Below are 23384 nucleotides of genomic sequence, written 5' to 3'. Positions count from 1 at the left end.
ATCTGACTGGGGATGGATGGGCAGATCTGGCTGGGGATGATGGGAAGATCTGGCTTATTAAATATCAATGTGTGCATTTTCATGTTTCCAACACCTGCCATTTGAACGGCCGATCATTTCCCATTGTGCTTTAAATTGAATCTTAGATGGGATTTTGGATTATACACATGACACACGATTTGCTAGAACTTAACGCTATATATATATATATGTGTGTGTGTGTGTGTTGATAAATTGGAGTACATGTAAGGAAGACGCTGCCGGTGTGGTTGATGTAAAAAAAGAATTTAAATGCCTGCCTGCCACTGCCCTTCCTTTATTGCTCCTCTCCCCCTAGGTGAGGCTTGCATGTAATCAGTGTCTGCAGCCAGATCCCTTTGTATAAGTGGAGTTCACACATATAATAACTACAGCCCTCATCCTTAGGATTGCAGATTTTGTTCCTGCATCAAAAAATAACAGGGCTCACAATAACAAAGAGCCCATTGTCAAGGCTATTTTCTTATTATTGGTATTGAATGGCATGGATGCCTGATTGTAGCATGGTGATGTACTCTCCCAATGGAGAGAATGCACAGTGCATTCCATTACCAATCCCTGCCTGCCTTCCAGAGTTCTAGAGACAATGAGAATGAATGCACAGTAACCAGGCATTTCTGCAATGCTTGGGGTCAGAGGTGTACTGTGATAACGCCTGCTAACAGGAGATTTTTTTGTGCGATATTTGAGTGCTTGTTCCTGCTCTGCAAGCACAGAGATGCTGAATCCTGCCCTTCATCACTGCCCTCTTCTCAATGGAGCTCTATTCATTTTCATTATTCATCATACACCATGCTATCCATTGTTAGCAAAGATGCCATGTTCATTTTTTACAAGATCTACATATACAAGTAATTCTCTGTGGTTTGCTGTACAAATGGAACTAGAAGTGTTCCATTAATTGCAGAGATTGTTAACCCCATGTCTCCCTGAAATGACCCAGGTTAATAAGTCACCCATGTCATGTTCACATGGTCTGTATGAGGAAAAGGCGTCTTTGTATGTCTTTTTCAGTGTGACAGACGTTGTTCAGACATTGACATGGGCAGGAAAATTGCTCAAGAGAGCGACTGATCCCATTTTTATCGCAGAGGTTTTTACATTGATTCATTTATTTAATAGTTCTATATTCAGAGGCACAGTCCCAATATGCTATTAGCTGATATAAAGCTCTCATACACCCCCTGTATGTTCCAGGCTTGGAAACAGTATGGAGGAAGACAATTTGCTTGTCATTGGACGCTAGCAACAATGAACCATGGCACAGCCTCTTTCTGATGATATTGTGCTTTCAGAAGCAATTAAGCAGAAGCAGTGAATTTGCTTTTCCATCTGATATTAACAATATATGGGCCAGAGGGGGGGTAGAACGGATTGGATTTTGATTTGCTGCACTCAAAATGGCTAAGATCATCAGTCAATGGAAATTGCAGAGGTTAATGGTATTTGCTGTAACCCTCTAACCCCACATCCATGGCCAACGCATGTCTTGGTCATGGAAGAGTTAAACAGTTTATGATCCGTGTAGAGTAGAAGGTCAGAAGTAGGAATGATGCAGAGAAAGCTTCCAGTCATTTCACAGTGCCTGAATCACAAATCAATAATATTTTTGCTTTTGCTGCCTGAGCTGATGGTATATAGCCCTGCTCAGAGGCTTCCTCTTTTCCCAGTTGGCTTGATTTTTAAATGAAGGGTCAAGTATACTGCAGGAAAATCTTTTGGATATGGTCTTGTCCACAAGGATGATGAAATCAGCATGTCATCTTCGTCTAGCAGTGGGCCTGTTTTCGATCTGATCTATGTTCAGGCCATAGTACCTTCATAAATAATGTGACTGGGCATTGAGAGAAAACAGAGCATAGGGCTTTTAGATGGACCATTCAATTAATTAGTGATGTCACCCATTTACTATATTGCTTGATATATAGTTTGTAGCCGCTTTAAATGTGGCTTTGTAAATGCATAATGTGGTTCTTTGCATTGAACAGGAGGTTAGCAGGTAATGCTAGCAGTTATTTCATCCTGCACACATTGTTCTACTTACATGAATGCTTGTTTTAAATTGTATGTTTTTCCTCATCAATTAGTATTTAAAGGGACATTAAAACTAATGTAACTAGTCTAGCTTATTAATTAGGTAATGGCGCAAAAGCTCTGTAGGTGGAGTCCCTATGGTATTAGTCAAGCCATTTTCAAGCAGATTTTCAGAAACTGGATGATTTATTGTCACCCAAAGCCCACCCCTCAGTTGTCACGTTCCTTGTTATTTATGTCCAAACTATTTGTATGGTTAATTCCTAATTGTGACTGCTGGCTTTATTTACTGAGTCACGAAATGAAACCTGAATTGAAAAATATTAGGCCAAAATAGGCAAGTTGGAAGTATGGGTTTGTTTGGAGATTTTTTTTCAAACACTACTATTTCACAACTCAGTTTTATATTCATTTAAATCTCTACATGTATTATAAAAGTAAACTGAACCTCTCATCCTATTAATTAGGTGTAAATAGTAAGCTGTTTGTTTACATGTTGTATGAGTAAAAAATATATTGGATTTTAATCTGTTTGCCGATTACGCAAAGGCATGTAAAGGTAACTAAATTGCTAATTTCTCATGTAGTTGGGAACTATTTATGGCAACAAAGAAATCCCCCAGGCACTCAAAGTGTTAAAGCCACAAACAGTTTTAATGAAACAAAACAGAACAGCAATGTTAGACCTAAGAGGTCGAAACGTTGCTGTTCTTTTTTTGTTTCATTAAAACTGCCTGTGGCTTTAACACTTTGAGTGCCTGGGGAATTTTCTTTGTTGCCTTGTCGTTGTGGGATTGCTGGTCCTGCTCCAGAGCACCGGGTGGCTGCTGGGATTGAGTGCGGCTCCTACCATCATTTAGGGAACTATTTATAGAGCCAATTTTCAAAGATTAAAATGAGTTGCCAATTGAGAGACGAGTCTATATGCATGCGCACAAATAGTATGTTAGAAGCAATATATTTATATTCACTAATTTTTGCAATGTTGCATATTGTGTGTATGTGGCATGTGTAATATTGTGACTTAAAAAAAAAAAAGCTTGCCATTTTATCAATTGCTTACAATAATTTTCAATCTGCAACATAAAATACAGCAATATATATATATATATATATATATATATATATATATATATATATATATATATATATATATATATATATATATATATATATATATATAATGAGCAGGTATTTGAGAACAGGTACCATGTGCATGCTGGGAATCATGTTCTAAGACTTAGAGACGTAATGTTCTGGAGAAAGGGCACTGCCAATTTCACAAAACTCAACATATGGTTACCTCTATATGTTCTCTGGGTAAATGCAACTGTATTTCCCAGCTGAATGGTCTAATTAAAATTTATTTTCTTGTTTTGTGTTTTTTTTTAAATGGACACCCTAAATACCATAACCACATGTCTGGCTCCCTCTTCACACATATGTCTGAAGTGAAAGTTACAACGTCTGCAGTAGTATTTATCAATGCTGTCCATCTTTCAACTGATTTTGAGAGTATCAGCTATCCGTAATCAGCAAGTGAATTAGATCCAAATTTCGACAAAATTGAGATTGCTCAAGCAGAAAAAGATATTCCACTTTAGTAAAATCTTGAAAGAGTAGTCTAGCTGTGAAGGCGCCCAAGGGACACAAGCGAATAAAAGGGGCACAAGTGAAAAAATGGTTTCACTGTTTACAGTGGGACAGTGCCAAGGGACTCCTGGCACCATAAACGCTACAATGTTAAAATCCTTAGTGGGCCACCGTAAGAATGGAAAAGTCTGTATATGAACAAACTCGGTTCCAGTTTCTAAAGAAATGTTTATATGATATCAATGGAAAGATACGTATTGCTGTTATAGAAATTTACATTCATAGGAGACTATTCTCTAAACAGTGAATTGTGACAACTGAATTGTAAATAGGAGATAACTGAATGAAAGGGATTTTTCCAGTTTAACAATTTTGTTTCATATTTTGCAACCCTGTTGTTATTAACACTATGTTTTACAAGAGTTTTCCCAATTTTTGTATAGCATTTAAGAACAATGTATTTCTGTCCAGTTTTTCACACAGTGCTCTTATCCATGGCATTTAAAAAAAAAATTAGTAATCACTCTGTCTCCAGTGAGCACATTATTATTAGACTCAGGTATGTTTTCATCATTGATATGGCAACTGTAGGTTAAATACGCAGACCTCTAGGTTTTTGGGTGCACTGATGCACTAAAAGTAGAAAGTAATGAGGTCTGGTGTGTTGCACCAAGTGGTACAGAGTGAGGTCAGGTGAAGCCAGGAATTGCATTGACCTATTGGTCATGGGAGGTGTTTGTGAATAAGGTTTGGTTTCAGGCTGTTCAAAGAAATAGTGAGGCACTGACTGGATTTAATGAGGGAGATTGTTCGTTTTAGTACAGCTCTAGGTATGGAACCTGTATTGGAAGAAGAGTTAGGCAGTTGCAAGCGGATTTGTTATCCCCAGTGTGATGGATGTCTTGTTTCTGTGTGTGATGTGTATGGTTGGCTGTGTTTGTTGTGTCCATACTCCTCACAAATTACAATATTTGTTTTAAAATAATGCCCCCGTCTTGTGGTAATTACCTTTTGGGTAGGAAGGGGGACTCTCATCCTGGTGGTCTGATAGGGCAGTGATCACGGTCCCACTCTCATGTCTAGTGGAATTGTGATGTTGCTCCTTGGTGGTCAGGTGGGTGGAACGTTTGGAACTTGTTATAAACAACAGTAAGGATTTTGAAAGTAGAGTTGTGATGGACTGAGAGTAGCAAATATTTTAGAATAAAGTGTATTCCATGAGCAGGCTAGGACATGCTGATTAGGGTACAGGCAGGTTAATATCTTAAAATGGGTTAATCAAGTATAGTGAATTGTAGCTATATACAAGTACAAAGACCATCATTTCCTATGTTGGTGGCTCATGTTGCATCTTTGCCCTCTAACAGTGTGATACCTGTGAACACCAAGGATACCATTATTCCGAGTGGAACAAACTAGTAGATGCTTCCAGTTGCAGGCTAATGGCACATTATTGATTAGTTAATTCAGTGATTCCCAATATTTTTGAGATGAAGATACACTATAGTGACAGAAACATGCCAAAGCACACTTAGCAAAGTACACTTAGCTTTCGGGATTCTTATTTGATCGTATAGGCTCAGGGAACAACAGCCTGCAAAGTAGTTTATTGAAGCCTCCAGCACTTCTTGCTGTAAAGGTCCTATTACTCCCGAGTAAAACAGGATACCATGGGTTCCATGTCAAAGGTGGGAACTGTGGGTCTTATTACAAAAGGGGCACTATCAGCCCCTACATAAATATCTCTTTCAGGCGCATCTCTGTTTTTCTAACCTTTTTCTCTGGGTGGGAAACCTCGGTCTCCATCATTTTGGTGGCCACAGCAGGACTTATGGGCCTCTACCTGGTGCCTTCACGCAACAATTAAAAACATGTAAACTGTGGAAAGGCACATGTTCCCTGACATAGCCAATAAACTGTTATTGTCTGATGATAGCTAGGTTACAACAGTATACAGCCTCTTAATCAGAAAGTATTTATTGTTCACAACTCATACATTAAACATCCACAGATGCCACCCGAGAGATCTTTAAAAGCATGGGTCACATAGCAGAAGCTGATGAGTGCTTGTGAAATATCGGTTGCAAAGCGCCGATAAGATGATATTAAGATGCTTCACAGAGTAGATCATGAAATCTATATTTTTCTAAAGACTGATCCAAATTTAACGGTTTCCTGTTTGCTCTGTTTAACATTCTGAAGCATTCATTTACTGTGGAAAAAGTTGTGGTGAGTTGTCAAATGAGTTGCAAAATGTTAGACCAAAAATAGTAATGTTGGAAGAGAAAGAAGCCTAGCTCTCTTTGTTGAATGCATTTACTAAAGCTTGTATTGTGGAAAACTGAAAAGAGAATTAAACATTTTTGGGCCAAAATTCCTGAATCGTAAAAACTTTGCTTTCTTCCAGCTAAATAATTTTGCCTAAAATATGCAGTTTGTATGTCACTTCTCTGTGATACTGTTTAGTGAATTACCCATTGGACACATATTAAACCCTGACATATTTCACATACATATGTGTTTTAATTGTTATGGTGTAGTTAGACATGAAAACACTACTTGCAGTTATTATTGATGAACCTTTAACATGCATTGGTCAATCTAGACAGAGATGCTGTCCCTCCGTCTATGAAATAAAGGAGATAGAAAAAAGTCAATCTGTGAACAAGTATTTAGGGCAACTCCTCACATTAGCGTTAAAGAAGTTGCTGCTAATATAGTCTTTTTGAATCTGGTAGAAGATAATGTCTTGAGCAAAAACACAAACTACAGGAAGCCCAGAGAAGCCATGTTTTTTTTTTTTTTTTAAACTTGTTATCTGAAGAAAACAACTTGTTTTCTCGACCTATCTAGTCAGAAAAATATAAAAAAAATACATGGCCTCTCTGGGCTTCCATACAATTCCACCCTAAAAAAGCCTATTTAAAATAGTCCATTTATGATGATCAGTTAATTTTGGGATTAGCAAATGAGGGCATGAATATGTTCAATCTCTAAACTGAAGTAACTGATGTACTGTACTTTATTGTACACCTAAAATATAGAAAGGTCAACACAAACTTATCAATTTGTTTTAATTGTTAATGTGCAGTTTAAACATGAAATCACTAATAGTTGAAGTTAAAGTTGTACCTGTACCACAGACGTCCTTGATTACGAGTACATGTGCAATATTACTCCCAATGCACTCTGGGGTATCTTAACCATTTTCTGGCTAAAGTGGCTGTCAGAGCGTGTAATTCGAAGTCCGATGGAAATCTGTCTGTTGCTACAAATCAGATTTTGTTAATTAGGGCAGATATTTGTATGTACATCCAAACTGCTTTTAATAACTAGTGAAATTATTTATTTTCAAACCATCTAAGTGTTAAATTTAAATTTTATATGTGGATTTATATTTAAGGCTTGGAAAAATATCCTTCAATTTTTCTGTAGAGCACACATTGCAAAAATCCCCTATTTACATTGGCAGACCCTGTAGTAGGGACAAAACAATGTGACTAAAATAAACAGAAAATATTATATCTCTTTCTAGATAAAGCAGAATAAGCAGTCTGTTTAAAAGTTTAACACTGCTTTTAAATGGAAATTGCCATCAGAACCAAAAATATATCAAAATTCACCCTTTATTGTCATGCTGTAGGTATACCAGCCTTTCTAGAAGGCATCTTGTGTGCAGATTTTCTATCCTGTAGGATTAATGTGGACTAAAATGGGCCTGGATTTAATTGGTCTAATAAGAAACTGAATGTCCCAGAAAGAATATGAAATAAGAACAGCGGCTCTGATTCCGTGGTGTAATCATCCACATGGGAAATATCCCAGCATGATCCAATGATTACCAGCTCATTTTTATTACGTTTGCATAATTACCTTGAAAAGTGCTACAAATGGAACATCTGTTAATTGTAGGCCCGTCTGCGATTGAAACGTATAATCTTCTATACCCAAATTCTGTGTGTTGGGTAAAAATACATCAATCTTGAGGATTGCCACATGAACACAATATTGCTGAGGTTTTATTGCTATAATATATTCTGAGTCTTTTTTACCCTCATGTCATGGATGGATTACATTAGAAGCCACGAAAATAAATACCTGCACATTGTAATAGACCACCTTGCCTGAAATCATTGTCTTTGTTACTGTGACCGTTTATGCATTGGAACTTCTGGGGTCATCCATATGTTTGTTGACCAAGACTATTCCATGACTGGCCACCATGAGTTGGCCCAGTCCTTGTTCTCTTTCAGATAGTGAGCATTGGGCTTCTTCTTGTACTTTCCAATGATTAAAATGTTCAAATATTTGGTCTTAAACTTGTTGTTATATATATATACCAAAGTTAATTAACACAATAGGAACATATTTTCAGGAAAATATGAGCTTAAACTGTGGAGCATAAACCTAGACTGAATTTATGATATTTAGCGTGTGAAGCAGTAGGTAATAGTTTAAATCTTAAAAGTGAAACTCTTAGATACTTTTAGTCTAAGGCAAGTATGAGTACAGAACAAGAAGAGGCAGGTAGTTCTGAGGTTGGCATGTCCACCATGAATCCGTGCTTCCCATGTTCAGATCACTGCCTAAGCTTTTATATGACGGAGGACATTTCATGGAATTACCTGGTGCAGATGCAAGTGCATGTCTACATGCATTTGGACACCAGCACAGAGAAAAACCTGATTTGGTTAGACTAGTGTCAATATTGTGACTCTAGCAGATTCAAGACTGATGGCAAATACAAAATATTGTTTTAAAGAGTACAAACTTAGTACTAGGAATTAAACACTTTATACCAGGAGGTTACATTGAAGTCTTTGGATATTCTGATTCTTATCTGTTTAAAAAAAAGAAAAAAAGAAAAGTCCAAGAGGTTCAGCTTGCCATTTGCCAACCCATAATTATATAGCATTATCTATTCAGCCAAAACATTCTCCTTTGTCATATGATATAAAGCAGTAGTTCTAATCTCCTAGATTCCGTAATCAAAAATGGGTCCCTTTGCCATCTTGGTGACCCCCCCCCCCTTAAGTTCTTTGAAATGGATATTTGGAAGTGACGAAATGCTGCCCTTGTTGACTTGTAGTCTGTTGTTAGCACTGCAGATCAACATCCCCCATCAGACATAGTTCTCTCTGTGACTGCGAGAATTAGAGTGCCCCACCTTTCCCTTTCTTGTTGCCAGATAATCTCTCACTTTATCGAGTATTTGGGCCAAGCAATTACGTTAACTATATTTATTTATATTGGACTTCTGTGGTAGTCGATCAATTATTGGGTTTGGTATGCATTTGGCCCGATGTCTTTTGCTGGTCACTCATATTTACAAAATATAGATATTTACTGCTGGTTTGAACAGCACACTTTACCCTAATAATGGTGTGATTCATGTATAAATGCTGCTTATCATGAATTTTAACCATGTTATTGCTTTCACATTTTCATATTGCTCTGAATCTTTATTTGTGCCCTTAGGATTTTTATAGTAATGTTTATTTTATATGCATGGTATATATCGTAAGAGGTAGAAGCAGTTTTTCATGTGTATAAACCAAACACTGCTCTTTTGAGTATTAGACATTATAACTAGAATTTTCGCTAACCAAAAGTTATGTTTTAACTAATACTATTAATGCCTTTTATTTAAAAGGACACTTTAGTCACTAAAACACAACTTTGGCTTAATAAAGCAGTTTTGGTTTATAGATCGTGCCCATGCAATCTCACTGCTCAATTCTCTGCCATTTTGGAGTTAAATCCCTTTGTTTATGCAGTCCTAGTCACACCTCCTTGCATGTGACTTGCACAGCCTTCCTAGACACTTCCTGTAAAGAGTCATGTCATGTTTACACTTCGTTTATTGCAAATTCTATTTCATTCAGAATGTATTACTCCTGCTGTGTTAATAGCTTGCTAGACCCTGCAGTAGCCTCCTGTATGTAATGAAAGTTTAATTTACAGAACAGGAGGATTTTTTTTTTTTTTTTTAAAGTAAGTTAAACATCTGATTGAAAATAGAACCATTTTGTTTTCATGCAGGCTGTGTCAGTCACAATATTAGAATTTCTCACACACTCATGGATAGTGTCCACATACAGTGCTGTATAAATCTCAATTCGAAAAGTGATTGTGATAAAAAGTGAAATAACTTCCTTTAGCAATATAGGATATGCCCGAAGATTTCCTCCTATCTTCAATTCAACATGTGTATGGTATAGGGCTATTCCAAGCTAGGAAAATAAGAAATATATGGCATAGTGCAATACTGTATATACTATAATTGGATATATGGGCAAGTGACAAATGCTCACTCACACTTTAACATCCCAAGAAGTGCCTTCAGAAATATACTTGGTGTGTCTTCTTTGCTTCAAATACTTGGTAAATGTGAATCTCACATAAAAAACAAAGTGCAAAAAAATTGATTGGATGACTGTATGAGTAAAGAGTAAAAAAAGCATTTATTACTTACATCAAAGTAAATAAAAGCAGGTAAATCAGTCCAACGCGTTTCTTCCCTGTTAGGGACTTCCTCAGGGACAATCTTTAACAAAGATGATGAATAAAAATACATACAAACCTAGTTACAAACATCCCCTTATATATACCACCCCCAATCAGTCCCAATGATGGTTCTGCAGATGATTCCATTTCTCTTCAGCTATTTTCAATTCAAATTTGAGTTACTTCCGGGTTTCGTGTGTCCTGTGCGGTCACGTGACGTGCGTGATGACGTCATGCGTTCCAGCTATGCGTTCCACCTTCGTTTCGGCTGTCACTCATAATGACTGCAACAATGACTATAGTGCACATCAGCCAAAATACATATAGTAAAAACCAAAGAAAAAAGTTACCTGCGCTCTTTCCACATCCCTATGTATTTTTAAACAAATGGAGGTTTTTAGTTGCCTCCAATGGCCATGAGAGGGTATGCCCACCTGCCACGTCAAGGCAGACCTCTTTGGTGGGTCCTAACCCTAACCATTCGCCTTGCTCCCTTGAGCTTCTGGCAAAAATATCTCTAATGAGACAGAAAGGGGTATTTATTTTATATACATCCCTACATGCTTATTAACCCTTAATAAGGAACACATGGGATGGGCAGCAATTGCTGCCCATCCCATGTGTTCCCTATTAAGGGTTAATAAGAGTGACCACAAGATTTTGCAGCAAGTAGATCATTGTTTACTTTGGTCAGTGCGGGTCTAGCAGAGAGTTTGCCTCGAGGAAGTCTGTCAATCTCGCATACACAACTCTTTCAAGGATCTTGGATAAAAAAGGCAGTAGCGAGATAGGACGGTAGTTGGATGGGGAGTTAGGGTCAATTCTTCTTTAGAATTGGGGTTATAGTTGCATGTTTGAAGGGTGATGGAAATATGCCAGAGGAGACTGAGAATTTTAGTGAGAGGTAGAGAAAGAGAAGAAGACAGAGTACGGATGAGATGCAAGAGAATTGGATCTAGGGAGCAGGTGGTGGGCCGGGAGGACTGGAGCAGAGCAGAAACCTCTTCCGCTATGATATGTGAGGAGGAAAGTTGTACATGTGTAATTGATCTGTATGTACTTGATGGGAGTTGATTAAGTGGGGTCTGGCTCTTGTTGTTTATAGGTGCAGTGTATGATTTAATGGATTTATATGTGGGGGAGCTTAGTGTGTAATGAGTTTTGTATATGTGGATATTGGTGTTATGTTTGTGATGGGGCAAAATCCCCAATGACTTTATAAAGCCTCTGTGTGCTGCATGTTGTGGGAAATGTATCCATGTGATTTGTGGCTGCATGCAAGTGTTGCATCTGTATATGTGGTAGTAGTTTAAAAATGTATTAATGCATGGATCTATACAGGGAGTGCAGAATTATTAGGCAAGTTGTATTTTTGAGGATTAATTTTATTATTGAACAACAACCATGTTCTCAATGAACCCAAAAACTCATTAATATCAAAGCTGAATATTTTTGGAAGTAGTTTTTAGTTTGTTTTTAGTTTTAGCTATTTTAGGGGGATATCTGTGTGTGCAGGTGACTATTACTGTGCATAATTATTAGGCAACTTAACAAAAAACAAATATATACCCATTTCAATTATTTATTTTTACCAGTGAAACCAATATAACATCTCAACATTCACAAATATACATTTCTGACATACAAAAACAAATCAGTGACCAATATAGCCACCTTTCTTTGCAAGGACACTCAAAAGCCTGCCATCCATGGATTCTGTCAGTGTTTTGATCTGTTCACCATCAACATTGCGTGCAGAAGCAACCACAGCCTCCCAGACACTGTTCAGAGAGGTGTACTGTTTTCCCTTCTTGTAAATCTCACATTTGATGATGGACCACAGGTTCTCAATGGGGTTCAGATCAGGTGAACAAGGAGGCCATGTCATTAGATTTTCTTCTTTTATACCCTTACTTGCCAGCCACGCTGTGGAGTACTTGGACGCGTGTGATGGAGCATTGTCCTGCATGAAAATCATGTTTTTCTTGAAGGATGCAGACTTCTTCCTGTACCACTGCTTGAAGAAGGTGTCTTCCAGAAACTGGCAGTAGGACTGGGAGTTGAGCTTGACTCCATCCTCAACCCGAAAAGGCCCCACAAGCTCATCTTTGATGATACCAGCCCAAACCAGTACTCCACCTCCACCTTGCTGGCGTCTGAGTCGGACTGGAGCTCTCTGCCCTTTACCAATACATCCATCTGGCCCATCAAGACTCACTCTCATTTCATCAGTCCATAAAACCTTAGAAAAATCAGTCTTGAGATATTTCTTGGCCCAGTCTTGACGTTTCAGCTTGTGTGTCTTGTTCAGTGGTGGTCGTCTTTCAGCCTTTCTTACCTTGGCCATGTCTCTGAGTATTGCACACCTTGTGCTTTTGGGCACTCCAGTGATGTTGCAGCTCTGAAATATGGCCAAACTGGTGGCAAGTGGCATCTTGGCAGCTGCACGCTTGACTTTTCTCAGTTCATGGGCAGTTATGTTGCGCCTTGGTTTCTCCACACGCTTCTTGCGACCCTGTTGACTATTTTGAATGAAACGCTTGATTGTTCGATGATCACGCTTCAGAAGCTTTGCAATTTTAAGAGTGCTGCATCCCTCTGCAAGATATCTCACTATTTTTAACTTTTCTGAGCCTGTCAAGTCCTTCTTTTGACCCATTTTGCCAAAGGAAAGGAAGTTGCCTAATAATTATGCACACCTGATATAGGGTGTTGATGTCATTAGACCACACCCCTTCTCATTACAGAGATGCACATCACCTAATATGCTTAATTGGTAGTAGGCTTTCGAGCCTATACAGCTTGGAGTAAGACAACATGCATAAAGAGGATGATGTGGTCAAAATACTCATTTGCCTAATAATTCTGCACTCCCTGTAAGATTGAGTTCTGTTCACTCGTGCACTGTACCTGTCATGTTAAACATATATTAACAGAATATCAGAAACTCCTTGATAAGCGACACTAATGTGTATAGAATATATATATATATATATATATTATATGAGCATAGCTAATCTAGCACCGTAAAGCGATAGTTATCTTACGACATATGTTCATGTTTTTAGCCTGTTATAACTAATGATACGCAATTACACTAATTGGATTGCCAATGACATGGATATTGCACCATTCTAGCAACACTATTGTGTATAAGCTTTATATATATATAAGCATAGCTAATCTAGCACCGCGAAGCGGTGGATATTTTACGTCATATGTTCATGTTTCTAGCGTGTTACTACTATTGATACGCAATTACATTACTCGGATTGCTTATAGCATGGTTACAGCACCGTTCTAACTTAATTATACTTACTTATATGTGTTTAAATCCAAATGTTTAAGCCTGAGTACAAAAAATAAAAAAGTGCCTGTCATTCATGTGCCCCGCATGTCTAGCGTGGGAAAAGCCAGAGGACTGCTTTTGGGGCACCTCTCGCCAGCCTGTACTATTTACATGCACAGCAAAAATAAAGAATTAAAACAAAAAAAACAAAACACAGAACTGTAGTGAATTTAAAACAGAGTGTTTGATTTTTTTTCTTAAATTGTGCAGTTTGGTTTTCAATTCTCCTCAATTCAGTATTAAACGAATTACCCCCCTACTGCTCTTATATCTTGGTAAACTGTGCAATGCCAGGATCATGTAAAAATATATATATATAAAAAGTAAAACCGATCAAGTCCAGCAAATTTTCAGCAAGTATTGGAAATTATAATCATTTTGAATGTATGTTTTGTAAGTGCTCTGTGGGAGTGAGAAGTCCATTTGTTTTAATTGTTTAACACCTGCCATGAATCGTCATTCGCTAGTTTACTCCCACTCAATTTTCAGAAAGCAGTTTTATGCTCAATAGCCAAACTGTACACTTGAAGTCCATGATTCATTACAGACCGTCACTTTAATTGTGCTGCATAATCAAATGTACTGCTTTGTTAATTTTTGTTTTCTCCAGAAATGTCACCTATTCTGCCTCCCCCCCCCCCCCATGAAAAGCAGAAATAGGAAGATCTGCTTGAAACATGGATTGTTATGTGTGTGCTGTTGCTGAATAGACCATAAAATTATAACTAATGCATAGAAAAATGGAAAAACTCTTCACTTGACGGCAATTCACAATGTTTTATTTTATTGAAAAATGATCTTATTAATCTAATTATGTTATTGAAAAAACACAGGATAGCCATATTGTTCTCAGCCTACTACTTGCACCAAAATACCACAATGTTATTGGTCCAAGTCTTATTTAAAGGGACACTATAGCGCCTATAACACAAATGTGTACTCCTGACACTATAGTTATAAAACCACCGTTTACCTGAGGTTAGAAAGGTGATTTACTCACCTTTTTCCAGCACCACGCAGGGCTTCTCTCGTCTTGCCCCACCACTGGTCCACCTCCTTGGCTCACATCATCAGAGTTGGCCGATATCGCCATTTCTGATGATCTCAGCCAAGAGGGCAGAGGCGGAGCCAAACACTGCACTAGCCAATCAGCATCTCCTCATAGAGACGCATTGAATAATGCATCTCTATAGGAAAAGTTTTGCGTCTCCATGCAGAGGGTGGAGACACTGAACGTCAATTCCCCAGGATGCATCTCTAATGGCTGTCTGAGGAATGGCTACTGGAGGTGTCCCTAGGCTGTAATGTAAACACGGTCTGTTCTCTAAAAAAAGGCAGTGTTTACATTTAAAAAGCCTGCAGGAAATGATTATACTCACCAAAACAACTACATTAAGCTGTAGTTGTTCTGGTGATTATAGTGTCCCTTTAATATATGGGATATAAATATGCTAGACATTAGTCTGTATTGCTTTATATGCTAGAATATTGTTATGGGGCACCAAAGAGTCTGGTTCCACATCCAACTAAACACAGAAAAACAGAAACGGGAAGATGTACCCAGGGACATGCACAGTTTAATAATAGTGTACACAAATTAGCTACTTTTCTGGATTTTACACCATTGAATAAAACATAACATAATATAAATTGTGCTAAAGGGACATGCTAGACCTCTAAAGCACGTCAGCTTGCTGAAGGTTCTATATGTGTGAAGAGTGTGTCCTTTTTTCTCATTATACAAACGTAAAGATAAAATAAATTTGCACTTTATAAAGGAATCTTGTTACACCCCTAGGCTGTCAATCAAAAAACTGTCCTATAACTTCCTGGTTTGGTTAGCTCAGTCAAGCTAAACTCAATAGTCTGCAATTACCCAGAGCACATGCCCTTAAAATCTCATTGATCTGCATTGGGAAGTCAATAAGAAGGGATTACAAAGGCTTCAGACAAGTGATCTGCACCTGATTTTTTTTTTTTTTTTTTTAAAGCTATAACTCAGATTAAAAATGCATAATTGAATGCATGGATATTTTCATTAGGAGTATATCTGCTAAACAGTGAGTTTTATTTGGGAAGTGAAATAGTGGAGTGTGCCTTTAAAGGAACACTCCCATAACCACAACTGGTACTGCTATAATGCCTTGAAGTGGTTATAGTGCCAGGAGTGCCATGGTATTCCCCCAATGTAAGTAGTCAAAACATTTTGTTTATGAGTTGATTTGTTTTCTTCTTTTAAACTTGTAAAGAACATCCTAATTCCTTTCAGGCAAGGCAAAACCAGAGAACAAATTTCAAATGAAGAGGAGAAATAGAGGCATTGTTTCATTGCTCTTCTTATCTGTATGCTGTGTCTGTGCTGTCTGCCAGGTGTGGTAATTGACAGAAATCTAACATTGAGGAGTCTAGTTTCAGGATAAAGAGGTGTGAATTTCTCCATTTCATTTTATTTTCACACCTCACAAACACATTTGTTAAACATAGTTTTAGAAAACCAGAGTGACAATTCCCTTTAAAGAGTTAAAGGACCACTATAGTCCCAGGAAAACATTTTTTCCCTGGCACTATAGTGCCCTGAGGGTGCCCCCACCCTCAGGGTCCCACTCCTGCCGGGCTCTAGGAAGTGGAAGGGGTTAAACTTACCTCTTTCTCCAGCACCGGGCGGGGAGCTCTCCTCCTCCTCTCCTCCCTCTTCTGCTGCGCGCGCATTCAGCCAGTCCATAGGAAAGCATTCTCAATGCTTTCCTATGGACCCTGGCGTCTTCTCACTGTGAAAATCACAGTGAGAAGCGCGGAAGCGCCTCTAGCGGCTGTCAATGAGACAGCCACTAGAGGCTGGATTAACCCTATGTAAACATAGCAGTTTCTCTGAAACTGGTATGTTTTATAGAAAAAAAGAGTTAATTCTAGCTGGACCTGGCACCCAGACCACTTCATTAAGCTGAAGTGGTCTGGGTGCCTATAGTGGTCCTTTAATGAACCATGTACTATCAGTCTCCTACCCCTCAATATCTCTCCAGTAAAAAAGATGATACTGTAGACATAGATGCTGAAATTTTAGAAAGTGTAATTCTTATTGTTTTATCGCTATTGCTTAATGTTTTTTTCCTTCTCCTGTTTCAGCCAGTTTAATTTTCATAACAGTTAATCAGGGTGTTGTCCCACTGACTTCATGTAACTGATTATATCACAGTGTTCAACCAAAACAAAAACAGAAAGTAGTCAATTACCAAATATCTGTCTTTTCTCTTGAAAACTTGGTATTTTTTCTCATGTTTCCTTCTACTACGCAATGAGAATTGATGTGGATTTAATTCATTGAAAGACACACAACTGTCAGGAATTGACTTTGCAAATTATAATGCATTACATAGACAATGTATCAAAATATGCAAAATGGAAGAAAATAATATTTCCCTGAAAATTCCTTAAACATTTCTGCTCACAGAGGCAAGTGTCAGAAACAGGCAGATACTTCCTTGACCAGGGAAACATTTCGAAGCCTCACACGGGTCTTACCAATCCGAAGCCTCACACGGGTCTTACCAATCCGAAGCCTCACACGGGTCTTACCAATCCGAAGCCTCACACGGGTCTTACCAATCCGAAGCCTCACACGGGTCTTACCAATCCGAAGCCTCACACGGGTCTTACCAATCCGAAGCCTCACACGGGTCTTACCAATCCGAAGCCTCACACGGGTCTTACCAATCCGAAGCCTCACACGGGTCTTACCAATCCGAAGCCTCACACGGGTCTTACCAATCCGAAGCCTCACACGGGTCTTACCAATCCGAAGCCTCACACGGGTCTTACCAATCCGAAGCCTCACACGGGTCTTACCAATCCGAAGCCTCACACGGGTCTTACCAATCCGAAGCCTCACACGGGTCTTACCAATCCGAAGCCTCACACGGGTCTTACCAATCCGAAGCCTCACACGGGTCTTACCAATCCGAAGCCTCACACGGGTCTTGCCAATCCGAAGCCTCACACGGGTCTTACCAATCCGAAGCCTCACACGGGTCTTACCAATCCGAAGCCTCACACGGGTCTTACCAATCCGAAGCCTCACACGGGTCTTACCAATCCGAAGCCTCACACGGGTCTTACCAATCCGAAGCCTCACACGGGTCTTACCAATCCGAAGCCTCACACGGGTCTTACCAATCCGAAGCCTCACACGGGTCTGATTTGATATAAAAATCCCATTCCACCTGTGGTTTATGGGATTAGTAGTTTAACCCCTTAAGGGCCAAACTTCTGGAATAAAAGGGAATCATGACATGTCACACATGTCATGTGTCCTTAAGGGGTTAAAGGGACAATATAGTCATCAAAATAACGTTAGCTTAATGAAGCAGTTTTGGTGTATAGCTCATCTCCCTGAAGTCTCACTGCTCAATTCTCTGCCATTTACAGGGAGTGCAGAATTATTAGGCAAATGAGTATTTTGACCACATCATCCTCTTTATGCATGTTGTCTTACTCCAAGCTGTATAGGCTCGAAAGCCTACTACCAATTAAGCATATTATGTGATGTGCATCTCTGTAATGAGAAGGGGTGTGGTCTAATGACATCAACACCCTATATCAGGTGTGCATAATTATTAGGCAACTTCCTTTCCTTTGGCAAAATGGGTCAAAAGAAGGACTTGACAGGCTCAGAAAAGTCAAAAATAGTGAGATATCTTGCAGAGGGATGCAGCACTCTTAAAATTGCAAAGCTTCTGAAGCGTGATCATCGAACAATCAAGCGTTTCATTCAAAATAGTCAACAGGGTCGCAAGAAGCGTGTGGAAAAACCAAGGCGCAAAATAACTGCCCATGAACTGAGAAAAGTCAAGCGTGCAGCTGCCAAGATGCCACTTGCAACCAGTTTGGCCATATTTCAGAGCTGCAACATCACTGGAGTGCCCAAAAGCACAAGGTGTGCAATACTCAGAGACATGGCCAAGGTAAGAAAGGCTGAAAGACGACCACCACTGAACAAGACACACAAGCTGAAACGGCTGTGGTTGTTGCTGCACGCAATGTTGATGGTGAACAGATCAAAACACTGACAGAATCCATGGGTGGCAGGCTTTTGAGTGTCCTTGCAAAGAAAGGTGGCTATATTGGTCACTGATTTGTTTTTGTTTTGTTTTTGAATGTCAGAAATGTATATTTGTGAATGTTGAGATGTTATATTGGTTTCACTGGTAAAAATTAAATAATTGAAATGGGTATATATTTGTTTTTTGTTAAGTTGCCTAATAATTATGCACAGTAATAGTCACCTGCACACACAGATATCCCCCTAAAAAAGCTAAAACTAAAAACAAACTAAAATCTACTTCCAAAAATATTCAGCTTTGATATTAATGAGTTTTTTGGGTTCATTGAGAACATGGTTGTTGTTAAATGATAAAATGAATCCTCAAAAATACAACTTGCCTAATAATTCTGCACTCCCTGTAGGAAAACAATGACTTTTATGCAGTCCTAGTCACACCTTACTGCATGTGACTTGAATAGCCTTCCTTAACACTTCCTGTAAAGAGTAATATATTGTATATACCGTATATACTCGAGTATAAGCCGAGTTTTTCAGCACATTTATTGTGCTGAAAAACCCCAACTCGGCTTATACTCGAGTCAATAGTCTGTATTATGGCAATTTGCATTGCCATAATACAGACTGGGGGCTGCAGAGATGTTACTTACCTCTCCTGCAGCTCCTGTCAGCTCTTTCCTCCTCCGCGCCGTCTGTTCAGCACCTCGGTCAGCTCCCAGTGTAAATCTCGCGAGAGCCACGGCTCTCGCGAGACTTACAGTGTGAGCTGACAGAGGGAGCTGACCGGACGGCGCGGAGGAGGAGAGAGCTGACAGGAGCTGCAGGAGAGGTAAGTAACATCTCTGCAGCCCCCACAGCCCCCCCACTGAACTACCAACCCCACAGGACCACCAGGGAAGGAGCCCCCCTCCCTGGCCAGCTGGCAAGCAGGGAGGGGGGACGAAACAAAAATAAATTAATAATAAAATAATAATTAAAAAAAAAAAATAACATTACAAATAATAAAAAAATATGAAAATAATTAAAAAAAAATAATAAGTAAATAAAAAAATGAAAAAAATATTAAAATAATAAAATTGCCCCCCCCCCCAAGGCTCTGCAACACACACATACACACATACACATACACACACACACATACACTGCACTCATACACACGCTGCACTCATACACACGCTGCACTCATACACACGCTGCACTCATACACACGCTGCACTCATACACACGCTGCACTCATACACACGCTGCACTCATACACACGCTGCACTCATACACACGCTGCACTCATACACACGCTGCACTCATACACACGCTGCACTCATACACACGCTGCACTCATACACACGCTGCACTCATACACACACACACTGCACTCATACACACACACACTGCACTCATACACACACACACTGCATTCATACACACACACACACTGCACTCATACACACACACACGCTGCACTCATACACACACGCTGCACTCATACACACACACTGCATTCATTATATACACACACTGGAAATAAATATTCAATTAATATAATTTTTTTAGGATTTAATTTTTTTTAGAAATTTACCAGTAGCTGCTGCATTTCCCACCCTAGTCTTATACTCGAGTCAATAAGTTTTCCCAGTTTTTTGGGGTAAAATTAGGGGCCTCGGCTTATATTCGGGTCGGCTTATACTCGAGTATATACGGTACCTACTTTATTGCAAATTTTGAATTTCTTATCTCCTGCACTGTTAATTGCTTGGTAGACTCTGCAAAAGCCTACTCCTGTTTTTTTGTTTGTGATTAAAGTTTAATTTAGTTAAAAACTGCTGTTTGGTTACAGCTGACTAAAAATGAAACCATTTTGTTTCCATGCAGGCCTTGTCAGTCACAACCAGGTTAGGTGTGGCAAGGGTTGCATAGACTGAAACAAAAGTAATTTAACTACTAAATGGAAAATAATTGAACAGTGAAACTTCAGGAGCATGATCTATGCACATAAACTGCTTCATTAAGCTAATTTTGATTTGGTGACTATAGTGTCCCTTTAGCTTTAGATAAACACTTGAACTATATTCAAGAACATAAGTACATGTGCTCACTGAGATTACACTCACACACTTTCATACATGTTTACACATACTCCGTAGATTCAACTGAGGACAGGTGAATAAAAATCTATATTATTACCCATGTTTTGATACCATTCCCTTAATTTCATCCCCACGTAAAATCATATTAATCTGTTCTCATCTAATTATTTATCTAGGGGTTTTACCAGTAAGAAAACATTCTTCTTTTTTTTTATAAATTCTTTATTTATTGCAAGGCAAGGCACCAAAAAGCATAACAGTAGTGAAATACAATACAAAGGTACATCAATATAAGGGCATGTCGTAATGATATGGTACTTAAATATGCAAGTAGTCGAAGGAACGATCAGCTGCATGAAAGTCCACCATGCATCATGATACAATAGTGAGTGCCTTTACATCCGTGGTGTCTTGCCGAGAAGAAAACATTCTTCTTTAACACCGTAAAGACAAATAATGCAATAAAGTTACAGAGTTAAATATTTAAAACCGATGCAAAATAAAAATTATGAAAGTAATGTTCTGATTGAAAATACAGTAATAGAAGTTTTAATAGACCTATAATCCATTTGTACTTTGAATGTACATTATTATGTCCTCACGTTACCCTACTTCCTTTGTATAAGGAAAAATGTTTGAGGAACCCATTTTTAATTTGTAAGTAAGAAAATAAATTCTGCAGAATACCATGATTTGAATCTTTCCTATGTTTCTACTGTGTTAGAGAAGACCGTATTTCACTACAGTAAACATTGTTAGCAATTGCCTGAGCACTGAAGATTATGTGCTATTTTTTTCACAACAATTGTAAACCCTCTAGAAGTGCATGGGCGCCCAATTTTGAGGATCCTCTCCACTGTTTGAATCTGTACGTAAAACGTGTGATGTTGAATTTAGTTGTAGGTCTCTTTGCCCAATGTACACCACTGAGGCATATGTTGGCACTTTAAATTAAGGTATTAACAGTGCTTGATCACAATTAATGCTGATGTCATATAATGTTTGCATGGGTTCCTTTTTTTCTACCTAATAACTTCCTATCATACCTGTTTTATCTCACCTACCTGTGAACTAGTTCTCCGTTTTACATCCTTATTTCTAATCATAGTGTACTCAGAGGATGATAAGGTTAAGGTTCAATAGGGTGATGGTTAAATTATGGGCTAGATTTAACCTGGTACGGAGTGTGTCTTTTTTTTTTCCAATGAGATATTGGGAAGCACGGTCATACCACCAACAAGCCCTACCGGACCAGTACATACTATAATGTTGCCACTTCCTTAAAACGCATTATGCCATTGTCAATGACTAGGTCTCCGCACTTCAATCTCACAGGACCATTAGTATATTTACAGCACTAATGTTTCATATTTTTCCCTTTCCATCCAAAGAGGTATAAAGCCTCCCTGCTGAATCCTGTAATTACCACCCGGACGTACGAACACTGTATTATACCTTATGTATTGTACCTTATGATACTGATTAGGACTTGTATGGCCACATTTCTGATGACCAGCACCGAGACTTGTGCGTCTCATAGTCCATGCAATTGATTTCGACCTGATGTAAACACTCATATGCTCTTCAATAAAGCTTTGATTACCTTAAAACCGTTTGCATGGGCAGTACATTCTGTTACTTTTATGTTAAAGTAAACCTGACATTCAAAGCAAGAAATACATTTTCATGAATAGAGCTTTGAAAACCATCCCCATGTGATTATTTTTATTTGTGTAGCTCCCACATATTTTTCAGTGCTGTATAATCGGTAAATGATCTATACCAGCAATAGTGACAAGAGCAATTGATGTTGTGTTAACAATTTTAAAACCGTTCATTCAATTTCCAGACACTTTTTACTTCTATATTTCAATATTAGCAATGCGTAACATTTTTGGTTAAAGTAAGCTTTTCTGTGGTGGTCTGTTGTGTGGTGGTCTGCGTCTTGACATACTTGGATACGTACATAAAGACTCCTATTCTCAGTTTGATACTTACAGATAAACACATTCAGAGAAGCATAAATAAACACAAAGATAAAAAAAAACAAAAAAAAAACACACAAATCCAGACTTAGACAGGCTACATTGGCATAGAAACAGGTATATACAAACAGATACAGGTATACACACACATAATATACATACATAAGGCTGTTTTTATTGCTCTGGGTGAAATTCTATCAAGAAATTACATATTTTTACCTTTCTTTACATCTTTTTATCTTTATACATCCAATTACCGTATTTATCGGCGTATAACACGCACCTCATTTTAAGAAGGAAATTTCCCCCCCTCCCATAGTGTTCCCCCACCCTCATCCCATAGTGTTCCCCCCCCTTTCCATCATAGTATTCTCCCCCCCCATAGTATTTTCCACCCCCTCCCATAGTGTTCCCCCCCTTCATCCCATAGTGTTCTCCGCCCCCTCCCATAGTGTGTCCCCCTCCCCTTGTCCCATAGTGCACTTTCCCTCCCTTTGTCCCATAATGACTTACCTGTCTTGAAGCGTGGGCCGGCTTCACAGCGCACACCGCGGTACAGGAACTTAAATTTCAGGTTCCGTTTTCCGGCGGGACTGAAAGGAAGTGTGCACACTGAGTGCGCACTTCCTTTCAGTCCCACCAGAAACCGGAACCTGAAATTGAAGTTCCAGTACCGCGGTGCGCGCTGAACACCGGCCCACACTTCAAGACAGGTAAGTAAACCTTCACATTCGCTC

At 38.8% G+C, this 23384-nt stretch overlaps 1 protein-coding gene across 14 annotated transcripts in view; it reads left to right on the top strand.

Annotated features, from left to right (window-relative positions):
- The window catches only part of TNIK (TRAF2 and NCK interacting kinase), a 269661-nt gene that overhangs the window by 606 nt on the left and 245671 nt on the right, over positions 1-23384 (top strand). The gene's annotated exons all lie outside the window — the stretch shown is intronic.

This window comes from Pelobates fuscus, chromosome 2 (assembly GCF_036172605.1).
Source record: "Pelobates fuscus isolate aPelFus1 chromosome 2, aPelFus1.pri, whole genome shotgun sequence".
NCBI classification, from domain to species: Eukaryota; Metazoa; Chordata; class Amphibia; order Anura; family Pelobatidae; genus Pelobates; species Pelobates fuscus.
Note: the sequence above shows the minus strand (reverse complement) of the source record. Positions and strands in the feature narration are given on the sequence as shown.